The 25,844-nt window shown below is 41.0% G+C and overlaps 2 protein-coding genes across 12 annotated transcripts in view; one reads left to right on the top strand and one right to left on the bottom strand.

Annotated features, from left to right (window-relative positions):
- Nucleotides 1-25,844, bottom strand: part of CARMIL1 (capping protein regulator and myosin 1 linker 1) — a 316,540-nt gene that overhangs the window by 211,862 nt on the left and 78,834 nt on the right. The window contains exon 1 of one of the 10 annotated variants that reach the window (XM_036868159.1): nucleotides 2,035-2,053. The exons of the other annotated variants lie outside the window; for them this stretch is intronic. The gene's annotated coding sequence lies outside the window, so the exon portion shown is untranslated. Of the gene's footprint in view, nucleotides 1-2,034; nucleotides 2,054-25,844 lie in introns of those variants that run through there. 10 annotated transcript variants of the gene reach the window in all.
- The window catches only part of LOC118903280 (cytidine monophosphate-N-acetylneuraminic acid hydroxylase), a 268,648-nt gene continuing 244,517 nt past the window's right edge, over nucleotides 1,714-25,844 (top strand). For both annotated transcript variants that reach the window (XM_036868164.1, XM_036868163.1), the window contains exons 1-2: nucleotides 1,714-1,791; nucleotides 24,314-24,434. The gene's annotated coding sequence lies outside the window, so the exon portion shown is untranslated. The remainder of the gene's footprint in view (nucleotides 1,792-24,313; nucleotides 24,435-25,844) is intronic.

The raw sequence follows: 25,844 nt of genomic DNA, 5'->3' as shown, positions 1-25,844 counted from the left end.
AGAATCTGCTCCTCCTCTAAGAGTTTGAGCTCAGTAATGAGTCATGGCCATCCATACAGTTTCTCAAGCCAGAAATCCAGGCATTGTCAATGTCACTCCCTACCTCAGTCATTCACCAAGTTCAGTGCAATCTAACCATCTCTTAAATCCAGTCACTTCTCTCCAGCTCCAGTGCAATGACTGTACTCCAAGCCACCATCATCTTGCTCCTGTACCACATGCCATAGCCTCCCCACAGACCCATCTTGCCTCACCAAGTCAGCTGCCCATATAGGATCTTGATGCGATCTTCTAGAAACCCAAACATTATCTTATCGCTTCTCTGCTTAAGCTCTCCAGTGGCTCTGCATGACTCCACTGATCCCTGCTTCCACCTGCAGCCTCCTTTCCCTCCCTCTCCTCCCCAGCCCCCCCTCCAGTTCCAGCCACACTGGAACTTGGTCCCCCCAAGGGGACAGCTCCTGCCCCACCCTCTGCTCCAACTGCTCTTCCTTCCCGCTTTCTTTACCTTCACGTGATTCACACCTGCTCATCCTTCAAATCCCAACCTAAAGAACTTCCCTAAGAAAATCCAGACTACAGCAGGTCTCCCGATCATATATTCTCACAGTATTTGCACATTTCCTTAGTAATACCTTTTAATTATTGGTGGAATTGTATATGTAACATCTAACAGCCCCACCAGACTGTAAGGTACCTGGGAGCAGGGACCATATCCATCCTAGTCAAAGTTTACTGCTCTTCCTCACCCCCTTTCCAGCTGCAAAAACTCAAGAGTTCAGAAGGTAAAAAGAGTTGTTACAGTCTGTGACTCCAATTATAAAAATTGTTATGCCCGTTTATTCCTGACAGCTACCACGTAATAGACACATCCTTCCTATTTAAGTCATATCCTATAAGGGAAGTACCTGAAAATCTGTTGTTTGCAGCTCACCTCGACCCACTTAAAACAGATCTACTAGCTAATCCCCAACTCACCTGCCAAAAAAAGAAAAATAGAACAAGAAAAAGGTAACCTAGCAGAGGAAAGGTGTAGAAATGCCAAACGCTGACATCCCTGCCTTTTGCCTACTGTGTTCGAAGAACTTCTTTACTCAAAAATTCACTACAGAAAGACTCTAGTTTTCTGCAGCTCCCACAGGCTGGGAATGTCATTTCTAGCAATGCATGCAGGAAAAGCAAAATCCACTCCAATAAATGATGTCAGGTGTCCGAAGGCTCTCTAGACCTTGATTTTGCCCTTGATGGTGCCAAAAGAGCAACAGAGTTAAGTCCACAAAACGAAACAATTTACAAAAGGTGGGTCAGGGTACTGACAGGACAGACTTCATACAAAATACAGGAAAAAAACACGTTATTTTACTGACAATTAATAAACCATTTAAACAGAAGGAAACTTATCTTTAAAATGCAGGCATAATGAAAGGACATGCCAAAGAGAGGAAACCTATTTTTGTAAATAGAGCATGTTTTTCTTTCTGGAAACTTCAGATAAATGAGATTTGCTACGTGGAGAAGTGTTTTGCTCTGGGAACACAGAAACGTCACTCACCTATTCAAAGAACCCCACCTGAACATTGTGCCCAATGGCTCAAAGTTGCCAGATAAAGTGAAACTTGGGGCAGAGCTTTCTAAGCCAAACCCAGCCTTTGCACAATGGGAGGAAGTGAAAAGCTGACATCCCTCAAGCACAAACACTGTTGCTGCTCCGCCCTTTAATGTAGAAATTAGCAACGGGTTCTCCGTGTGGCTATGCCTCCTCCTCCCTGCCTCGGTAGGAACCAGCAAACTGTAAGTGACCCCTTCATTTTTTTGGCTCCCGACCACTCCCAAGCGTTCCCCTCTCCCCAGCTATGCCAGAAACAGGCCGGGTACCCCAGTCTGGCATCGACCACTTCCCAGCGCGGGACAGGAGCTCTCTGCCTCTCTGCTTCTAGATTTCTATTTCTGTAGCTCATCACCTCCCCTCCCAAGGCAACAAACTGTGGTTGGCCCCTTCCCCCAGGCCCCTGCTCCCTCAGAACACACACATACCCGTGCAGCGCAGCTCCACAGCCAAGGGGATCCCTCTTCTGCCTTCTTTGAATGGCATGACCGCAAGGATCAGCCCAGACTGGAGCCCCAAGTTCTTTTGCTTTTCCAAGTTGTCCACATAGAACCCCTGGAGCCCTGGTCCAAACGCTCCTCTGTGCGGCCCCTCAAGACTAAGAGGGAGAGGGACAGAGGCCTCTGGCAGAGCCCGCAAAAAGTGGAGGCTGACCCCAGAGTCATCTCAGAGGGGAACGGGGTAGAGGCACGATAATGCTGGAAGGGGTGTCTTTGTGTTTCTCTCTCTCTTGCTAAAATGAATCTCATTAAATTAGCACTCTTTGGTTCCAAAAAAGTAGAATTCTCTTTTAAATGTACCTATCTTATTCTTTTTTGTACTATTTATAATTGTTATTAAATATGTAAGTCATTCATTCATTCATTAGATTATGGCTGTCTACCTTGTAGACATTAAGGATAAAAAGACATAAGGCCCTGCCTTCAAGCAGCTTATAGTCTACTGAGAGGAGACAGACTAGACACAAATAAATAAGTAAAAATAAGGTATGTCAGATGGTGACAAGCGTTATGGAGAAAAAGCTAGTAGGGAAACGGAAGAGTGAGTGCTGTGTGGGCACTGGAGAGGGGGTGGTGGGTAGGTGGCATTTTTAAATAGTTTGGTGAGACCTCATTATGAAGTGATGTTGAAAACCGTCTGAAACAAGTGAAGGAATGAGCCATGTGGACATCTTGGATAAGAGTGGTCCAGGCAGAGGAAGTGGTGAAGGCAAATAGCATATTCCTGAGGCAAGAATATGCCTGTGGTGCTTGGAGGAGAAAGAAGAGCTCACTGTGGCTTGAGGCGAATAAGAACCGGTGAGGTCAGAGGGGGCTATGAGACCCGTGAGGCCCTACAATCCACTGTCCACACTTTCGCTTTTACTTGGAATAAAAGCGGAAGCCACTGGGGGATTTTGAGCACAAGAGCGATGTGACCTGACATTTAAAATGATCTCTCTGACTGCCGTGTTGAGAACAGACTGGAAAGTGGGTGAGAGGGCAAGAACAGAAGCAGGGAACCAGTCAGCAGGCAACTGCAATAACTTGGCGAGAGAGAGGATGGTGGCTGGGACCAGAGTGGTCAGTGGGAGTGGGGAGAAGTGGATATCCTTTGATGACAGAACCCAAATAGATTTGTGAACCGAGTGGATTTGGAATATATTAGTTATTTTGCTAAAGGCAACAGTTTGGTTTATACTCCTGAAATAATTATATAACAAATGAAGATGGTACATGATTAAGTGACTACTGTATTGGTCTGGGTAATGTTACTTAAGTAAGAAAATAATTATGGAAGAAGTGCAACTTGAGAGCAAAGAACTGGTTCCAAGATTTTCCAAGTGTTATTCTGAAAAGCATGTTTGTTCTCAGTAGGGAAACAAATGATGTTTTGAAGTGAGTGGTTCTTCTCTGCCCAAACGCCTTTTGCTTCCCTTAATAATTTCAAATGTACATTTAAAATTTAATAATATAAGGCCAGAGATTCTATTTGAATTCTAAAAAGCAACTGGGGGGAGGAAGGGGAAGGGAATTTTCTTTTGCCTTTTTCCAGTTCCTCTAGAGCAGTACTGTCTCACAGAACCTTCTGGAAATGTTCTATATCTGGACTCTCCAATACTGTAGCCACTAGCCACATGTGGCTACTAAGCACTTAAAATGTGACTAATGGGACTAACTAAAATTTTAATTTCATCTAATTATAATTAATTTTAATTAAAATAGCTACCTGTGGCTAGCTGCTACCAGACTGAACCATACATCTCACCACACAGAGAAACATTCCTGAACTATACATAACACGATTTCCTTGAAATTGAGTTAAAAGGATATATACGAAATAGATCTGTAAAATATTGAAGTACGCATTCTTATTTTCTATTATACCCTACAGTCACCATCTAATTCTCCTATTTGAAAGGAAACAGTAGACGGCTTGGTTCTAATCATTTTAGAACACATTTTCTTAGTTTTTGCATGCAACTCTAATATCTTCTCGACCATCATTCTATCAATGACATTCAAAATGAGATTTCCCTCCCTGATGCGTATTCGATGCTAACATTTTAAATGTCACATAAAAATAAAGATAGAAGATTCTTATTTTAATTGAACTTCCCTCCTGCTCTATATTCAAAGCACTTTGTGGCATCAGTTATCTCATTTTTCTTCCCAAAGCGAATGAAAGGGCTGAAGTTAGTATCACCATTTTTCCGTTCAGAAAATCAAAGCAGAAGATTAAAGGCAGCCCGTTATACAGTGTACATCTATAGTTTTGTCGGAAAAGAGCAGAAATTAGGAAGATATAAAAAGGGAAATCAGTTGAAAATGAGGGGGGGAAAAAACTACATATAAATCCTTGGTTACCAAATTCAAGTGAGCTGAGACATGGGTCTAGAAAATGCTGTCTGGATGAACAGGGCTGGTGTCAGACCTTCCGCGGGTCCCAGCAGTGCACCTGATGCAAGATGCTGGCTCCACAACTAGATGGTGAAGAAGATGCAGCGGTCAGGCTGTGGCTCGATTAATGAGGTGGTCCTCAGGATAATGACGCTGGCTTATTCATCAGCAACCCAGGTTCAAATGACCGGGCAACATTCTTGAATAATCTCCTAACCCGACAGCTGGAGAATGAGCTTTCATTAATCTTGCTTTTGAAACACTCAGGCTAACCCCAGTTATATCACTAAATTGCATGACCCAAGAGATTAACAGGGCAATTCAATCAGTTTAGAGCTGACCTCAGAAGCTGTCAGTTAAATTCCTTCATTTTGAGAATGAGCATACTAAATCCCAGGAACACTGTGATACTTGCAAAAGAACAAAATGTTATTCACTTTACAAACAAGCAAGGCTGCGTTCCTATGTTACGTATAACTGATAGGGTGCAGTGTCTCCCATAAATAGTTAAAAGAAGAACAGTTAAAAGACTATCTTTATTTTGAAACTCCAAAATGTTTCTAGAAACTATAGGTTAGAGGATAATCAATGTTATATATGTTATATTATACATATAACATATAACATGTACATCACATACCAATAACATATAACATAATTATATATATATACAGTTTGTATGTGAAACTTATATAATTTCCCCCACAGGAAGGATATTAAAATTGGTGACTGTATCCCTGAACAACATTCTTAAATCTGAACTGAGACACAACAGTGTTAGAAGAGCAAAGATAAAGCAAATACAAACCATTAAAATCACTCAAAATTGTTCAAGAACGTGTTAGTTCCTATGAAATAAGCATAAATATACTAAATACATTATAAACAGAGCCAAAAGTACTATTCAATATCTAGGAAATGCATAAAATTAGAACTACCTGTATCATAAATCTTGGAATTTATGCTTCTTGGAATCTGGAAGGGCCTCCTCAGGATGGCTTGGTTAGGCTGGTCTTTCAAAACGCAGCCTGGTCAAGTCCGAACTGATGTTTCCTTTCAGTGAGCAGAGACATTCAAACATCCCACCCACCCCCAGCCCCACCGTAGTGATAAGGCAAAATGCTATATATGGGCAGTGGCTTCAGACATGTTTCCGACGACAATGAACACACTGGTGGTGATGGTATTTTAAATGCTAAAGCGGAGTAAGGCCGATTCTGCTCTGCTACAGGTTTTCTGCCCAGAAGGTTGCCAGCTGTGTGGCATCACTTGGCTTATCACTTTGACAGCCACTGTTAGGAAAAAACACATTTCCTTCATAAGCGATTTTTTTCGTTCCCCAAATTATAAGTTTTTAAAGGAGCTTCAAGATATGAGTCCAAAAAGTTCCCCATCTTAATCCTGAAAAAAATTTTGGCCAAAACCATTTAAGTACAGCCAGGGGCAGGGACATAATCTGCATAAAGCATTTTAGAAAAAAGGGCAATGAGTCAAAATTCCATCGTTATACTTAAAATGTCTTTTTGATACCCTGAGACACCTTCGTGGCAGGAAAACTGATTCCAATTCTTCCAAAGATATGCAGGAAGGAAAAGCTTCCAGGAAGATGCGTGTTGGTCTAACACAGAGAGAAGCTAATGCAATCAGAACGGGCACCGGAAGAACCAGGTTCCAGAGACTTCACCTTACAGTCTTTAGGTCTTTTCAGTGAAAATGCTAAGTGGGTTCACCATAGATTTTGCTAAATTAGCATGATTTACATGTAGATTTTAAGGTGAAGAACTAAAGACAGAGAAGAACAGAACAGAAATGGAAGCTGCACAGACATACGGCATGAATTCTGCATGTCACACAATTCCCACAGACATAATTCTAGATGATGCTACAGTGCTTCTCAAGACGGATATGCCTGAGCCAGCTCTACTGCTTACTAGTGGTGTTAGGCAAATTATCTAATCTCCCTACACCTCACATCCTCAGCTGTCCATGGACACAATACAGTATCCACTTCCTGTGAGTGTTGTGAAGATTAGATGCGAGGATGTAAAAGCTTTTCAGCACAGGGCCCAGCCAACAATAACAATTCAATAAATATTAGCTGTCTAATGATAATAACAATAGTAGTCATGGTTCAAACAGTATAATAGCTCTCTGCAAGGCCAAGCTAAACCATTTTTTTAATTCCCCTAGCATACCAATAAATTGACTGAAATTGGATTTAAAATTTCCCCCAGGCATAATTTGGTTTACAGGTTCTCTAATGATTACATAAAGGACATACACAGAGCAGGTTCCATCCAAACCATCCCTACACATTCATTAGTGTTATTTTCCAATTTAATAAGTTAGCAGAAACTTTTGTTTTCCACTCATTAGAAGCCAGCCTCTTATATTTTCAGAATGTTCAAGGGCTGGTTTGATATCTGGTTTCGATACCTCTGACATTTTTACAAAACTTGCCAATTTGCAACCATTTTCAGAAACCTGACTCGCACCCAGTCACCAAATACACACCCATCCCCAATAGAAGGTGGCCATTCAGGTCTCCTATAAGCATCCCTGGTCAAAGGGACCACGGCTGTCGAGGAATCTTCTCTAGCACATGGGCAGGTTTACAGCCATATTTGGGCAGAGCGTGAAGACGGGAAGCCCAGAATCCTTCGTTAGCAGATGTATTTGGAACGACAGCCCCAGTAGCTGGGCAGCCCCTGCCGTCTGTATTATACCTGCACAAGCAGGGAACCCAGGCTTTATCTAGACGCAAACACTGGCCTTCCGTTCTGGACCACTCATATAGTATCTTTCAGATACGTATCAAAAGATATGCCAGTTCACAACTACTCTTCCTCTTAAGAACTGCCTGGGAGGAGGAAGCAAGGAAGAGAGATATTTTTGAAGTCTGCTATAAGCCAGGAATGGGGAGGCACTTCCCTTATTGCATTTAACCCTGTACAGAAGGTACCATAATCCTCGTGTTATAGATGAGGAAACCTAGACGCAGAGAGGTTTAATTTAACTTGCCCCAAGGACACTGAAAGGAATCAGGATTTGAACCCACATCCATCAGTTCCTACACCCGTGTTCCCAGCAGCTCCCCTGTGGGGTGCGCCTCTCACTGTCAGTGCTTGTCATCACCACCTCAAACCACGTTGTGGTGCTTGAACCGTGAGTCACCTGATTTACTCCTCAACGTCTTCTCGTGTCGGGCAACAATTTCTACGCACCTCAAAGAGCGTGTCCACGTCACACTTCATTCAGCACAGTGTCTGGCAGAAAGGAGGCAGCTGCCCGATCTAAGTCTCCCCTCTCCTAACCTGAAGACAGCAAGCCTGTGTCCTCTGCATGTGACTATCACATAAATGAGCCTCACTAATGTCAAGCTTCCAAAAACCAGCCTCTTCCCACTAAATAACAGGCTAGTTGGTAATTAAAAGATGCACTGGTCCCTCATCCTAAGCACTTCACATTAAGAAGAGGATTAACTCAAATGGAGAACGCTACTGACGCTCCTATATAGGGAGACCTTTGGAGGAGGGGGGGAATATGCATTATTTTAATATACGTGCTAATTTCTCTATTTGTGCGTTTCGTTGTCTCTGAGTCGTTAAAGAGGCATGTCGTGGCTGTGATTTCTGAGCATAAACAAATGAATTATCCCTAGTTGAAAGCTCTTGGAGGAACAGATCCTAGTCACGAATATCACTGGGTCTCACTATTAGAGATGCAAAGCTCCATCCACATCGGAAAAACATTATAATTGTCTCATTCACTAATTTGTAAACAGTTCTTCCTCCAGCCATGCCTCTTTTGCAGTAAATATTCAGAGATGTGACCCCTTTTCTGATTGCTTAGGAAACGAATCCTTTTCCTCCCAATACTCTTAAAACATCGGAATTTGCGCCGAATGACAGCATCAATATTAAATGATAATCCAGGAAAAGGTGTGTACATGTCCCCCACACCCCCCACACACAGCTATGTAAATAAAAGGAAATAAAGCTGAATTTATTTCAAATTTGTGCACATGCAAAAAGTATATCTGCCTAATTTGAAGTGCCTAAAATAAGATTTCAAATTTCATGGATTCTCCAGGAAAACTATACTGAGTAAGGGAAAGCCTAGGAATACATTAGGGGGAAAAGAGATGACGGCCAACTTACTAGAGATAAGCCAGACAACAAACCATCCTTTACCCAGATTAAGCAGCACTTCTCCAAGCAGCCTAGTGAATGCCGTGCTGTGCACTTGACAGAAAACAAGTGTGTCCAAAAATGGTCCCTCCACGGGAACCAATAAAGTGCACATGAAAAAGACCCTTTCTGGGAATTCCCTGGTGGTCCAGTGGTTAGGTCTCCACCCTTCCACTGCAGGGGACACAGGTTCGATCCCTGGTTGGGGAACTAAGATCTGTGCGTGCCGTGTGACGCAGCTAAAAAAAAAAAAAAAAAAGACCCTTTCTTTGGTTGGTGCCTATAGCTGCAACTTTCATCACTTACCCTCTTCCTTTTTCGACTCATCATTATCCCAGCCCACATTCAGAATTGCCCCCATTCCTGTTGAGTGCTTGCCCCCCAAGGTCTATTTGCTGCCATTTCCCCAAACCATCCAGATTTCTATTCCGACCATCTACTTGACGATGCTCTCTTGATGTGAACTTGGGCCAATCGGCCTGCATTCCCCTCCTTAGACACTATACACTACAACTTGGTATCCCACCTTTTATGACAGTTTAACCACCAGGCACTTGTTTTTGTGGAGATATGAAAATAACAAAAAATTTTTTGGAAAAAGAAGCTAGAATCACTGGGCTAGAAAGAACTTTAAAACTGTAAACATGCCTTCAAACACTTTTCTGGACTATTTGCTCCTTGAGGCTAGGACCAGGCTTTAATCGTCTTTATCTTGGTAACTCACTCCCCCTAAAGTGTTTGCTGAATGACAACCTCTTCGATGAAGCCTCTCACCAGCCTCTTTCATCAATGGCTATTTACATGAAAATTGTTAATCAGCTTGGGACAAGAGACCTTAATGGTTCCATGGAGTGAAGAAAGCACCGGATCAGCAATCATTAACGAGCTATTCCACGTTGGGTGAGCCCCCTAGCCTTGATGCACTCATTTTCTCATCTCTGCAGAGTATGACCAAGACCACTTCTAAGGGACCCTGTGGCCCTATCATTCTCTACATTTAGGTTAAGGAAGAACTTCCTTTAACTTCCTATTGAAACAAAAAACAGACTATGTTACTGAAGAGTTAGTGAAACCACCTAAAGACTAAGATATGATATTTACTGATTTTCCTGGGATGCTTTTGCTCCCAGGGCTTTAGGAAGCAAGGATGTGGGCAATGGGTCCTGGAAGAGCTCTTTCTTTCAGTTCTGTGACCAAGTGAGGACTTTTCAAAACAATGTTATAATCCTGCTATTTAACTGTTCATAATGCTGTGGCTTTTATGAAATAGACAGTCCTTAAGGAAAAAATATTTTTAAAAGGCAGAGCAATTTTAATTTTTCCTGGAAAGAAATGGGGCAAGCCCTCCAGGAAGTGCTGTCAAAATAAATCTGCTCGGCTTTTTCACCAGGAGTCTGCATGCCCTGAAGGGGATGAATCTCAAATAAAGAAGGGCTTGAGTATTACCCACCAGTCAAGAAATAACCACAGAGCAGGAAAGACTCTGGGAGGAGGGCAAGGCACGGAATCATATTTAGAATTTGTGTCATGTGGAAGTCACAAGGACCCCCACAGTCAAGGTAGCCATCCAGAAGAATAGTCAACACCACAGTATGAACAACAGGCTTCATCACCCTGCTAGAAACTATCTTCCCCTTGCAAGTGTCTCACCTCAACAGGATGACAAATGCAATTTTCTTATTTCCTCCATCCTCTATATAAAATTATCACCTATAACAGCACCTTTAGAGGAATGTTAATAAGGATGACTTGCAATGCTCAGGCAGCTCACTGATTCAAAAAAGTAAATAACAATATATGAGTGATTACTGAAGAGGTTCTCAAATTTTTACTTATATGTAAATAAAAACACCTTTTTAAATCCTTTAACAGGAAAAATGAAAACAAAACTTCATATTATCTCATTTCCTACTAGAAGAGGCATTCTTCAGTTAACAATCTTATTCACAGAGATACTGATAAAAGAGTGGCCCCAAAGAGGGTCAACTGAAAATAGTTTATTATAGCTTAGATTTTTTTTTTTTCTTTACTGTAATTTAAAAAAGCCTTACCCCACCCAAAGAAGCCAATGAGCCTGGAGCAGGAAGTTTCTAAATTTTCAGTAGTGCTAAGCATTTATCACAAAGGATGCTTTTGTTCTTGATGTATAAAAATTCTTTACTCTGCCATTCAACCGATGTTGATTAAGGGTGTCATGGCCGCCCCTTGTTTCTGCATCCTGTACACCCTCCCTAATGTGTTCCTCACCCCATCCCTGCCACAACAGTGTACATTCCTAAGGCAATGGGCCTGGGAGCAGCGAGGCACAGAAACATGTCCACATACTCACTGATGTGAGCCACGTGGGCGAGGCTCCTGGCCCCTGCTGAGGTTGTAATTTGCACTTTTTGTGCTGTGCTGGTAAACTGAAACAAAAATGTTGAAAAAGATAAAAGGGAGGACTTCCCTGGTGGCGCAGTGGTTAAGAATCTGCCTGCCAATGCAGGGGACACGGGTTCGAGCCCTGGTCCGGGAAGATCCCACATGCGCGGAGCAACTAGGCCCATGCGCCACAACTACTGAGCCCGCGTGCTACAACTACTGAAGCCTGCGCTCCTAGAGCCCATGCTCTGCAACAAGAGAAGCCACCGCAATGAGAAGCCCACACACCTCAACGAAGAGTAGCCCCTGCTCACTGCAACTAGAGAAAGCCTGCGTGCAGCAACGAAGACCCAATGCAGCCAAAAATAAATATATTTAAAAAAAAAAAAAGATAAAAGGGAAAACATATTGAAGGAACAGTATTTTTTTTAAGTGATAAGATGCCTTGGTAAGTGTAATTAAGGCACACGTTACAATACCATTAATCAGAATATGTTTTATGGGTAAAGTAAATAATCCTTGGATACATTTCCCCAAAATTATTTTCCTCTACTAAGGCAAAAGAAAATAAGTCTGTAAATAGTAAGACACTTCCAAATAGGTAGTGTTCATTTGCTGGAATCATTTATCCTGTCACAAACACCACCAAAAAACAACCGTTTATGTGTAAAGGTTTCTTTGAAGTAAAACTAGATACATAATGTAAATTTCCTTTACTGAAATTCTTCATTTCTAACTATTCCAGCAAAATTGTTTATATTAAAACACTGATCCTTCCAACAACTCATGATGGCTTTGTCCATTAGACTGGCTTGGGAGAAGACCATGACTTCATCACCTGCAATAACCCCAGCTCCTGACACAGCAGTGGCCACAAACTAGCAGCTAAAGACAAACGCAGAGGTTATTTTTCATGATCATAAATGGTATCTCAAATTTTTTCCATTAACTCTATAGATTAAAAAAATATTTTTAAACCTAGCCTAACCAGAGTGATTACCAGTTTTCTCATTTTTTTCCTTACTAGTTGTGTGATTTGGGACACATTTCATCTCTCTGTGCCTCAGTTTCCTCTTTTATAAAATGGAGATTAATTACAAAACTTGTCTACTAGCATCATTATAAAGATTAAATGAGTTAACAATGTAGTACTTTGTGCTGAGTACCCACGTCATCATCCTAACCATCATTACCAGTGTTGGGAAGAAGGACAAAACCATGGTGGGAAGGGCTCCAGTTCCCAGAGAAAATGACTACCACGTATCAGCTCTGTAAATACAAGTTCATTAACAGTGGATAATGACAGAGGGATGGATAGATTATGTGACAGACTAAAATGTAAAAGGTAGAAACTAGGTGGTGGTATGTGGGTATTCACTGTAACAGTCTTTCAACTTTTCTATATGCTTGGAAACTTTCATAATAAAATGGTGAAAGAACTGGATAAGGGGAAGAAATATGTGAAAAAGAAAGAGAAATTAACATGGGCAATTAGTCACTCGACCTCCCTCCAAAAAAGTATTATTCATCAGTAACAACAATGAGAGCACAACAGGAATAGCCATGATCTTCACAGAAGTCTCACCTACCGTGTACTATCATTTTGATTTTAAGGCTTAGAACAATCCTAGGAGGAAGCTACTCCAAGGACCATTCCCATTTCAGAAATTCAAAAGCAAGGACAGACAAAAAGACCTGCTGGGGATCATATGGTTGATAAGTGTCATCACAGAGAATTCAGCATGTTCTGCTGCATCCTTCCCAATTGCCAGAATAATTCTACCACTCATTTATGCCCTCTTCAAGGAAGAAACCTCTCTCCTTCACCTCTGTGTCCCCAGTACCACGGCTCTTGGCACACAGCAGGCACACAAAGATTGGTGAATGAACGGGATGAAGGAAGAAAGAAAGGGAGCGAGGGAAGGAGGGAGAGATGGAGGGAGGTTGGGAACATTATTTCTTTGTTTCACTCACTACATCCAAACTCTACCCAATATAGTGATTGGAAAGAGAAACAGTACTTTTATTAAAATTATAAAATATTTTCTGATTATAAAAGTAATACATATTTATTACAGACAACTATATTACTTCTTACCAAAAAAACTAAGTTACTATGTTTCCTACAGGTGGATAATAGTAGCCATTTTTTTCCCTCAAGAAAGACTTGCGATTTTCCGAAAGTACCTAGCCATGAGATACATTCAAATGAAAGATGAAATTTTCAATCACACAGATCTGAGCCATCCTGTGCAGTTTGTCCAGACAGAAGCAAGCAGGATGGTGAGAGGTTTGCAAAACATGTCACATAAGGCATAGCTGACGGAAGTAGGCCTACTTAGCATATAGGAGAAAAGACATAGGAATGACAGGAAAACAGTCTTCAAGTATTGACAGGGCTGCATATCAGAGGGAGTAAACTTTTTTTGTGTGAGCCAACTTGGGCCAATGTGTAGAAATTAAAGGAAGGAACATGTTAGCTTGATATTAAAAAAAAAAAAAGAAAAAAACAAGATTAGAAGTTGTGGAAAGAAATGAACTCTTTTAGAAGTTCTCTCACCATCAACAGCCTTGTCAAGAGTATGTGCAAGGTTAAACTAGATACCTTCAAAAGTCCTGTCCAACTCCAATACCCTGTGATTCTAGATCCGCATGTCCTCTATGTGATGGGCATCATATAGACCAAGATTAGCAATATATGGCACATGTGGCAAACTACCACTGTACACACATGCAAGCGCGTACGCGCGCGCGCACACACACACACACACACACACACAGACACAGCCTAAGGTGAATCACAAATTTTTATAAAACTAGAATTATGTAGTAAGAACTAATCTCTAACTCTATTATTGAGTCTTTCTCACAGACTTTGGAAGAAGGATGTAATACTCCAGGGACAAACGTTTTACTTCAAGTTATGATGCCCAAAACTGAAGAGCTGCATGATATATACACTTTTTAATTGCTAAACTAGCGCAAACTCCTGATTCTGCACTAACTAGCTACGTGACCTGGGGCGTGCCACTGCATCTCCATAGATGTCGGTGTCCAAAAGAACTGGAATGCAATTCAATATGGTAGCCACTAGCCACATGTTCCTTTTGGAGCCTCTGCAGTGTGGCTAGTGCAACAGAGGAATTTTTAATTTAAATATAACTTAATTATATCTCGTAATTAATTTATTAAATCTAAACAGGCACATGTGGTTAGTGGCTATTGTATTGAACAGTCAAGCTCTAATGATTCCTGAACACTTCTGGAGGAGAGAGTGAAATTCCAGACCAACTTCATTCAACCCATCATCCTGAGTAAGATCTGAATACCATAGAGGCAGCTGTGTGAGAAGGAAGAGAGATGAAATTCTTGAGGCCCAACCACAGAAGATTATTAGGGTTCCTGCCAGCTACTGCCTCTCCAGTGATCATCTGTCCAATATCCTGGGATAGATAGCCCAGTAGCCCTTTATCCTTTAACGTCCAGAGTTGAGTTCCATATTCAAGTATGGTAGTGTAATTATCAAAGTTCTCCGGAAAAGATCACCTGGGAAGTGCAATGCCCTGTTGGTGGGAAATACCACCAGCCAGTAATACCACTAGCCACCTACCCTAATATGAAGACATTAGTGAAATATTTGTGAATAATAGTGAATAAGTAGTGCCTATCATTGAAATATAAGGTTCCCTGCAGAGTACAAAAAGCTACCTCTAAATTAGTTAAACATCTCTTATGAAGTACACCATCGGATTTATTTTAGTTTTATTTATTTATTTCAAATTAAATTGTGCAACCAACCCTAAAAGCTCTTTCACATGTTTGAAAACATACGAAGTCATAAAAGCCAAAAATTATGACTTTTTAAAGAGTCATCTTGGTTGATTAAGAAATGTAAAGAGTCTAGAAAAACTCCCTTTTAAAAAGTTGCCAGATAATGTTAATAACAGGCATATTCCAGAGCTTTAGGAGAAACCTGGAGACAAATCTACAAACGTATATTAGTAATATCAATCATTACAGCACTGGAAAATGAGACCTCAAAACAGCAAATGTGAAAGGGCAGGGAGCCTAATCACAGGGGCTATTTTTAGGAAAAAGTTCACAGCATATCTAGGATATTATTATCATTATTATTGCAGTACTCTACTCTTGCAATATTTTAAAGTCTTTGTTTTTAACTAGGCAATGGCAACCAGAAAAAAATCTTACAAATTACAAGCCAATCATCTGTTTAACAACTGAGTGGATGGCTTGCTAGCATCTAACGCACCACCACTGGCTAGTCTCACAGAGGAAATTCTATGCAGAAAACTCAGATGTCAGCTTGCTGATTCTTAATTCCTGAACTGCATTCTGCTGATAATGCATACTGCTCGTAATTATCATGAGTCCTATATCCAGAGAACAAGGCAGACGAAAGCTCCATTGCTGTGCCCATACAAGCATTAGCTTGCCTTTCCCTGCTTAACTGGCTCTGATCACTGGGCAGACACTGCCATTTTCTTTTCACATGCTGACTCAAGAATTCCCAGCATGAGTATTCATGTTTCAGAGTGTCTAGAATAAAAAACACTGATATTCAACTCCAGCAATTATTCCATTTTAGACCTAAGCAGCTAACATTTTTTAAGCACTTGACTTAAAAATAACTTGAGGTTATAAAAAATATATATAATGGAGAATACCATAATTTTTTAACATTTAATGAAAGGCTGAAGGACAGATTCCTTTAAAGTTGCCCATAGACCCTGTCTTAGTCTGCTTGGACTGGTATAACGAATACCCTTAGACTGAGTGGCTTTAACAACAATGTTTACTTCTCACAGTTCCAGAAGGCTGAGAAGTCCGGGCTAAAGGTACCAGTCAATTTTGTTCTGGATAAGAGCCCTCCTCCTGGTTGCCGATAGATGCCTTCTTGCTGTATCCACTCATGGCAGAGAGAGAAAGAGCTAGCTTTCTGGTCTCTTCTTATAAGGGCACTAATTCCATCATGAGGGCTCCACCCTCATTACCTAATTATTTCTCAAAGGCTCCACCTCCAAATAACATCACATTGGGATTAAGGTTTCAACAGATGAATTTGGGGGAACACAAACATTTAGTCCATAGCAGACTCCACATAAGGCATGCAAGTCCTCCTCTTATCTTCTGAATTAGATCAGTACATTTTCAGTAGGGAGGGTATCCAAAGGTGAAAGAAGCACAGTGCATGGTACAGTTCCAGGCACTTGGAAATGCCTGATGAATGCTGAATTTGCAAACATGGGTGTGTGGGTTTCCCCATTCGTGATGGAGGAAATCCCCAGCAAAAAGGAATGAAAGCTGAATTCCCCTTCAGCTAGTTGTTCCTACGTTCTAGGTAAAGCCTATCTCGTAAATAAATGGAGAAATCCATATTGAAAGATGGAAAACTAATAATGCCATTGTCTGGCTAAATACCTTGGAAAGCTGCAGTATTAATATAACAGGAAGCGTCATTCCTGTCACAGAACTTCAGCTCTTTCAACTAAGACAGTTATCACCATAAGGAACACTGGCCTTTCAATACTCTCCAGCCTTAGCTCTCCCAGAGTTTTCGAGAACAATGCCAAACGTAACATTTATCAGCTCGTGGACATCAAGACTGTTTCCAAACACCTGCAGACACATGACAGGTGTGATGCTACAATCACCACATGATTCACAAGGTCTGGAGGCTCCATGCACTTGAGACATTTGCTCCCACTTGCCCACCCGCTCAAGGTCCCTTCTTTTTTTCTCCTTATGCATATGCTTCCCGTTTCCTTTTCATTTTTCCAAAAGATATCCAAAATGACAGAATCCATTTGTCAACTCATAGCCAGAGTCCAAGAAGTCATTACCCACTGGAAAAGGGGCGACTGGTGATTATTCTCCAGTTCATACAACGCCTACATGTTTACATTTTTCCCTCCAAGGCCTCATTCTTGTACTAAAACTATTCTAATTGTAATTATAAAGTCATCACCATCCATATGTATAGCTGGTTCATTTTGCTTACAGGTCACTGCAGCCAAGAAACAAGTCGCTTTAGTTTCCGTCCCTCCCTCTCGTTGTGCTCAACATCTTTGCCAGTTGCATCTAGAGAAAGGCTTGCTGAATTGAACAAAAGGAGAAATTCCAGATTCTGCATCTTCAAATCCAAAAGATGGTTATAAAAATCGTAGCTTGAAAAGCTGCTGAATTGCAGAATATATATTGCTATTTAAGAGTCTGTACATCCTCTATTTAAGGAAGAGTAGACCTCTTAGAAAATTCAGAACAATTTACATTAATGTTTCATTTGTCTTGAAATAGTGCTGGTGAGCACAGTGCCCGATAAACTGAGCTATCTAATATTTAGTCACAGACTTTGATGTTTCTGCATGCGTTCTTCAGAATTATTATTTTGGGGATTGTTGAAGAAAAGTCACAGCCGAAATGCTATATTTACCTGTTCCTCAGTTCGTAGTAAAAATTTTTCAAACGTAAGTCTACAAGTATAAACACTTTTAACTTTCCTTGAACCTAAGTATTTTAAAACGTCTAGTCTGCCCTTGCTAGTGAAGTAAAAGGTGATATAATTTTATATTATCTAGTCCCATATGCCGTATTGTCTTATATTATCTAGATATTGTATCATCTAGTATTGTCCTGATTCTCTTCTCACCTGTTGCTTATTAATTTCACACAAAGTTCGACTGATTTTCAAAAGTATATAGATCAGTAATAATGGCCAATATTTATATAATATTTACCAAGTGCTGGACCTTAGGCATTGATTATATTAATCCATACGATCCTCACCTTGACCCTAGGAGGTAGGTACTATTACCTCTCCAAGGCCTCAGGGAATTGTCATTTGTTTTTATTTTAAAATTCCTACTCCTAAACTATACCAGCAAAGTTCAAGTAAAAATAAAGATCAGAGGAATAACAAAATAAATTCCATGTCCTTATATCAGACCAGGGTAACTTATTTCATACTGCAAATGATTAATGTGATAGGTAAAATAATAAAGTATATTAATTCCTGGGCTATTTGCTCACACCAAATTTCCAAGACTAATCTGACCCCTCAGTGTGTGAGACACACACCCACCAGATATATCCAGACATGGAGTTACCCAGGCTTCAGAGAGAGTAGGAACTACAGACTAGAACAAGACCATAGACAACTTATAATCCAATTTTTTATATGAAATATTAATCTCATCACTTTCTTTACCAAATCTGCTAACAAGTAGCAAGTCAAACAGAAGTTTCACTCTCCTCCCTCCTCCCCAGTCTCTGGTAGAGGTGCTAATGAACAGAAAAATGAGAGTCTACAGCCTAGAATAATCTACAGACTGGAATAATCAACCTTTGAAACCTCAAGAGCTGATTTAATAAAACTTTACTAATTTGCACCACAGAAGTGGCTCAAATCCGAGAAAAAATACCCCAAATCAGCTTATTCCTTTATAAAACAAGCATGTATTCAAAAGTTTGGCATGATCATGAACAGCAAACTCTGCAATTTATTTGGTATTAATAACTTCAAAGAATCTTACTACTACTTCTCTTTTCGGTTCTCCTTTGTGAACGAATATTCCATGTGCCTAGAACAGAGCACAGGGCACATAGCAGGTGCTGAGAAAGGTTTACTTAATGAAATGCATGAATGAATAGTTCAGGCACCTCAGCATTCCCTGAGTTTCCAGTCCCTGGCCCCTGAAAACCAGACTGCACATAAACACAAGAGAGACTTTTCCAGAACACAAATATATCTATGTTGCTACGCTACTTGTATCCCTTTCACAGACTTCCCCACACCTCATCAGCAAGCTGAACAGACCTGACTCTGTCACAGAGCAACTGTGTTACATCTCCAGCCCATAATCTCACCACTCTTGGCCTTAACAAGAGTGAAATTCCTCATGGTGTCCTCTCCTCCTTTCCATCCACCAGATGCCTTAGCTGACTGTGTTCTCCTGAAAGGCTGCACATATCTTTATCACTGCACTTAGCTCACTGTTAACTAACTATTTTGGTGTCTAACTGCCCCCCCTAGCCTATGAACTCTTTAAGGGAAGATTATTTTAGTAATCACTGTGTCCCCAGCATCTAGTAAAGTATTCAAAACACAGTAGATATCAATAAATGTTTACTGGAGGCCTGGATGGATGAATGGATGGGAAAAATCAAACAGTACTACATCTATTCATAAAAATCCCAGGCAGCCATGCTTTTGAGGATAATTTCAGACTTGCCAGGAGGAAACGAAAATAACCATAAACGAATTACATAACAAAATACTCCCCATTATTAGCAATGATTACAGAATGTATACTCATCATGGAAGGCACTGCCTGTTGGGACTTTCAATTAATTGCTCAGGGCAATGAGGTATGGGCAAAACTAAGAACAGGGAGCTTAAGTGGTAGCTACACATTCGTGTATTCTCTGCTCCAGAGGTAACATTCTGAAAGCAAATCTAAAAACAGAAATGATTTTCAGCCAGTGCTAAGGAAAAACAAGCCAATGCCCCTGCGGTGCCATGCAGGCACATGGCTTCCACTCAGCGCAGAGCAGGCGGGGGCTGGCTCAGTGCAGCCTCAACCATCACCCCACAGGCACACCAGTGCAAACCCACCCTCCTGCAGAAGAGAAAGCTATCAGAAGCCCAAGTACCTGGTGTGCACTGGGCTGGCGCTGCAGAATTTAGTTAGTCTAGCTTTAGCTAGAACCAGAACGCTGGCCGGAAGTTTTTGGTTAGTGTCTTAATTGAGGCATCACCTTTGGCACAGGTGCTGAGTGCTGCTGGCCACAGGGGGGACCTGAGCACCAACACTGGCAAAAACAGACAAAAGACAAGAGTGTCTGTTTTTGCTGCATCTGAGCTGGGCTGTTTTTGCTGCATCTGAGCTGGGCTAGGGAAGGTCCCACCGTGTCATGCTCCTGCCCTTCAGGCTTTGTCCCCAGATAGAACACTGGGACAATCAGCCTTCACTTCTTGAAAACAAATACTCTGAATTTCTGTATCTTAAAAACAGAAAATAGATGGGAGGTTCATTATGCTATTCTATTTTTGCAGATATTTAAAACTTCTGGTAATAATTTGTTCTCAAGACATTTTCCATAGTAAGTTTTTAAATATATAAGTCATAGTTTTCTATCTCAGGACTTCAATTCCAAGGTAATTGGGACAATAAAAAATAAGAAAGTGATTATCCTGTTGAAGGGAAAAAATGCCAAAATACTAACAATAGATTTAAATTTAGATTTCATCCCACCTGGTATACAGTGACTCGATTAATGTCACCAGAAGCAGATCATACTCTTCTCTATGAATTGTTATATATTTGTGGAAATCGTGCTTTTGCAATATACTATTTTTGTTTTCCATTCCTAAAATACTTCAGATAGTCGTGATGCTTTTCTTCTACATCTATATATGTTTAAAACCTTACACAGACAGTCCTAGGCACCTTCAAATACCACAATCTGAGCCCATCTTATTCCCACCAGCTGACCCTTCATGACCGCAAAGGGACAAAGTAGAATTTCCCTCTACTTCAAAGCAAGCCACTATTTCATCAAAACAAAAAAGGTCTTTCCTCTGTATTTTTTATAGAGGAATATATAAAACGCTGCCAGTTACATATTTTTATATTCACTCCCTCATTGTGTCTTCATCATTGACATACTCTGCCAACTGTATTTGTAAAAATGTATCTTTTTATTTCCATTCTTTAAATGTTCTTCCCTCAACCCCAACTGCTTCCTCTCACCTCAATAAACTCTACTAAAGCACATCTTTGGGATATTTTTTATAATTATGTAAAGTAAAAAGAGATGAAAGCCCTCTTTCTTCCAAAGCCTTTTCCAAAGTCACCTGAGCCCAGATCTTTCTCATCTTGAAGCCGAGTCTGCTCCCTCTCTCTCCAACCCCCTTGCATTTTGTTGATAAAAGGAACAATCCCTCAAAAGGGAATCACCTCCTCATGCCATACTCCTACTTAGGGAACAACGTTCTATCTGTCCTCTATTCCATCACATGTAAATTTCAGCCTGGCTCCCAAGGTCCTCTGCTATCAGAATCACGGATACCTGTCCAATTGCGCCAACCCACAGCGCTCAATGTGCCACACCACTTGGGGTCGGAGAACTCACATTCCACACCCACTTGGACTTTAGAGCCTTCTCCTTCATGAACTGCCCAACAACTCCACCCAGTCTGCAGGGGCCAGAACAGCTCAGGTCCAAAGAACACTCTGGAAAGGTGACTAGACACAGGACAATTCTCTACACCTGTGTATTTCGATACTATTAGCATATTACCCTCTGCAATCTGGTGGGGCTGGTCTATAATTTGATGGGGAGAGCTGACAAAAATTCACAAAATGATGTAAGGTGACTAAGTTAAAACTACAAAGGGCAGGAAAACACACAACCTCTTGAATTATCAAGACTGAGAGTGTTGGCAACCAAGTACTAAAATAAATATTTTCACCACTTGTAAATTCTTTGAGCAGACTTTTTCTAACAACACGCAAATAAAGAGAAATAAAAATACAGAAGTCCCAAGTGGATATACAACAGAGAAAGAAAAGATGAGTGTCCCCCCCAAAAAGTCTCTTTTTCGATGCAGGTTCCTTGGTACACTGAGCCGTAAATTTGATGTGGTCCAAGGCATGGGCCCTCATTTGGCAACAACGATGCACTGTCTAGACAGTGGCTCCCTAGAGGAAAGGTTTGTGCCTAAATTATTTGTGAATTTCCAATGACCTACACAGTGTCTGGTACAAAGAAAACAATAAATGGTTGCTTAATAAAGAGACACTTGTTTTGAACCTTAGATCCTAGATTCAAAAAAAAACTATAGATAAAGATGTTTGGGGTTTATTCACAAACTCATTATTAAACATGAAGTTTAATCCAAACAATAGGAGAAAATTTTTTTCAAGCTTTTGGTGGAATTAATTATCTGAAAATGTTGTGATTTACCTACTTTTAATTTTCCACTTACCTTTCCAATCCAACAAAATCTCTTTCCTTTAGGGCAGGGTTAGTGGACCAAATTTGACTCTCTGAAGCAGTCTATCTATTTTTATAAATAAAGTTTTATTGCAAAAAGCCATATGCATCTATTTATCTGTTGTCCATAGCTGCTTTCATACTACAGAGGCAGAGTTGAGGACTGAGAACTGACCTGCAAGCCTAAAATATTTGCTATCTGGCCCTCTATAGGAAAAGTTTGCTGAACCTGCTTTACGGCATCATGTAGTACTTAATATCCAATAAAATGTGTCATTTAAAATAGCTGGAAGGTTACTGAGCTAAAGTTATTTACAAGTTAATTGAATATGCTATTTACTTCTGGCCACTATGGTTTTATTATATCCTCAAAATTGAAATCTACCAAAAAGACATGCCTCGAAAAAAAAAAAAAAACAGAAGCTTAATGATAAGGAAATTTTTTTCTTGCTACCTAACTTATGCCATGGTTTTCTTAAAGCCTTTGAGAGCCCATAGGGAGCAGAATAAATTTCATAGAGGTAAGACGAAAGGAAGAACTGCATAGAGAAGTTAAGAAGCAATTTAAGGCTATACCAATTGAAGCAGGGACAAGGCACACAACACCTTCGTCTCTGCACAGATGGAGCAAATGTGGCATTTAAGAGAAAGAGGTGTGAGTAATGTTAAAGAAAAAATGTTTAAATGGTAGAGAAAATAAGGGAGTGTTTCGTTTGGATACGTTGGCTTATCCAGACTAAAAGGCTATCACAGCAAAGTGCCTTCTGGGGAATATGCAATCCTAGCCATACACAAGGAACTCTCAGTGAAGACAGTGTGAAGAGAACACACGCATTTCACCCTGACCTGTATCCATTACACCAGAAGGTTCACTCCACCCAGCTTTCTGTAACTGGAAAGCAGCAAATTCCCGGAAGCACCTTGAGCCTCAAAGCCTGCCTACTCATCCTCGGCGCAAACAGCTCTCCTGCCAGCTGGGAGGCCTCACCTTCCTCTGAAAGAACCTTGTTTATTCCTACCAACTCTACCCTCATCCCTCTTCCATCCATCCAAATGCCACCTATCCTTCATGGTCCCACTCAAAATCCCAACCAGTGCACCTGTACCAGTCAGAGGGACCCACTCACAAAGACGATAGTGTGAAGGTTGCTCCCGGAGTTGTACAACACGGTGGCCCCAATCCCAGCCCCTCCATAAAGTCTCTCCCATCCACATCACAGCAGGCTGATAGTCCCTCTCTCTTTCCTAAAACTATGCATGTGTCTCGTGCCCTCACTGGGCTCGCATTATGTATTTTTTCCATACACAAGTCAGTAGTCACACTAACAACAAATAGCCCTCGGTGAGTGAGGCCCCGTGCTAAATGCTCTGTGTGCGTCATCTTATTTAATTCTCAAAATAATCCTATGAGTAGGCATTATCACCATGTTCCAGCTTTACAGGTGAGGAAGCTAAGACAAAAGTGGTGAATTTGCTGGAGGCCACACAGCTAGAAAGTGGCTGAGCCAGGATTCTGACCGGGGTCTGTGATTCCAAGGCCAATGTCCTTAAATGATACTCTAACTCTCACCCAGAAGGTACTCAATGAAACTTGCTTCGTGGACCAAAACTCTAGTTCAATCCCTAGCTACCCTTTGGTCTTTCCACTTCTTACTTAGAACAGCCCACAGAGTGGGAGAGCTTTGAGGCAGACAAATCTCCTAGTGCTCTACCATCCCGCAAAGAGTGACTACAAGACTCCATTGGGATGGTACAAAATACCGAATATCCCTATTTTTCACTCCTATGAGCAAGCATATCACACAAAGAGTTTACAATTACTTTCCATGCTTCTTTTGAACAGCCAGGCCATGCATGGCTTTATCTTTGACGACTGAGCTCCTCATCAGACTACACACCCTCAAAAATAAACACAGTTACAGGAGAGGAGGTCTGTTCCAGTCTACTCTACGGGTAGCAAATGACTCTTACGGAACCATGGAGCTGTGGTCAAAATGAAGACTCTCCTCTCCTTTACCAGTGAGATGAGGGATTAAATAAAACGCAGGCATCCAGCTCCCCATTCTGAAATGAAAATTCCATACTTAGAAAAGCATTAAGAAGGTCCCCTATCGAGCTGGTTTCAAGTGTTTAATTATATGCATCATGTAATTTTATGCATACATACTTTGTCACTGTTTTCTACTGAGGTTGGCAGCAAGAGAGAAACTCGGCATTGGATTCTTAGTTTAATGGGCTTGTTTTTCTGCTTACTATAACAGCTTGCTGGGAGAGTCTGATAAGCTTTAAAAGAGGTGGCAAGGAAAACCAGCTCCCTGTGGACGCTACCCATATGGAAATAGGCCAAGACTGGAAACACCTTTAGGAAGACAGGTATCCAAGGTAAGCGACATCCTTCATAGATGGATGAAACCTTGACTGCAACCCTCCTATTTTCCAATAAGATTTTGAGCTTTAAAAACAAGTGGATGGGCGGGGGGGGGTGGGGGGGGCAGGGAGCCACAGCTGCTTAATCTGAAAGCACCTTTTAGTTTCCTTGCAAAAGTTTCCAAGTCAAGGACGGGGAAGAATCAACACTTACCATATAAAGCAGGCCCTTGAGAGGCAGCAGTACCCCAGGGTAGGGTCCCACCTGAAGAAAGTGCTCCCAGTGAAAGAAGCTACTATGAACCTAAGGCCCTTAAGGGTGAGAAGTCAGAAGCTTATTTGGGAATTTGCCACCTTGAAGCGCAGCAAGTGAGGAAGTAGTGAGAGGTGGCAGATGGGATGGGGTGAGGGTAGAAGCTACACCCAGACAGCTGTGGTGTTAATAAAACCGCAGCAGCCGAGCAGCATGGAAACAGGAGTCTTAAGCATCTGAGTAACTGAGAAGCAGCTGTGGTAATTTCTGAAATAACTTGAAAAAAAAAAATCAAAATACAGCATTACACTCAACTGTTAGGTAGACTGCAAGTATGAGCCATGGGTTGAGAATAAAACTAAAACCCAAGACACTAAGCATTGCTCTAATGGTATCTACGCCCGGGGCCAGGCTTACGGGTAAAACCAGCTTATAGTGAGCTCCCCCATCTGGGACGTACAAGAAGAGTTCCCTAGAACAGGGTCCACCCAGTATTTAAATCCAGCCTTTAAAGAAGGCCCTGTATGGACACCAGACTTAGTCATTTGAGCCTAAGAAGAGACTCCTAAAAATTCAGATAAACTTGACTACTTGAACTCACCCATTAGAGCAAAGATAGAAAGAATGTGTAATCCAATCATGTAAAGGTTTTTAAAACTCAGCCAGAATGATTGGCAAATAGGGCCATATGAAATTTTTCTTGCTAAAATGGCAAAAAACCAAAACCCTCCTAAAAGAACGCTTCATTATATATAATTCCTTACTGTAAATCAATAACTGTACCATTCTAAATGACATATTGGTACATACAAGCATTTTGGCTGATTCAAAATTTGGATGAAGAAACATGAGCCTAGGACAAGGGACAATGATATACATATGTGAAGTAAGGTTGCAGACATGCAAAAGTCTCATTAATTCCACATCTAGACATTTGGGCCATTTCTGAAGGGCGGGCAGAGAGAGGACTTAAGAGTAAAGACTGCCCAATTCACACACTTCAGTGGGAAGTCTCACAGATTATCAGACAGTTCTTGTGTTGTTGGTTATGCCAAGTCATTTTGCACTGGGTGTTCTGTGAGATTCTCAAGTCATGTCTGTTTTGTCTCCCCAAACTGACTGCCCACCTTCAGTTTCACTGGAAAAACCTTGATCTGTATGCAGTTGGTGCT

This window comes from Balaenoptera musculus, chromosome 11 (genome assembly GCF_009873245.2).
Source record: "Balaenoptera musculus isolate JJ_BM4_2016_0621 chromosome 11, mBalMus1.pri.v3, whole genome shotgun sequence".
In the NCBI taxonomy this organism is placed as follows: Eukaryota; Metazoa; Chordata; class Mammalia; order Artiodactyla; family Balaenopteridae; genus Balaenoptera; species Balaenoptera musculus.
Note: the sequence above shows the minus strand (reverse complement) of the source record. Positions and strands in the feature narration are given on the sequence as shown.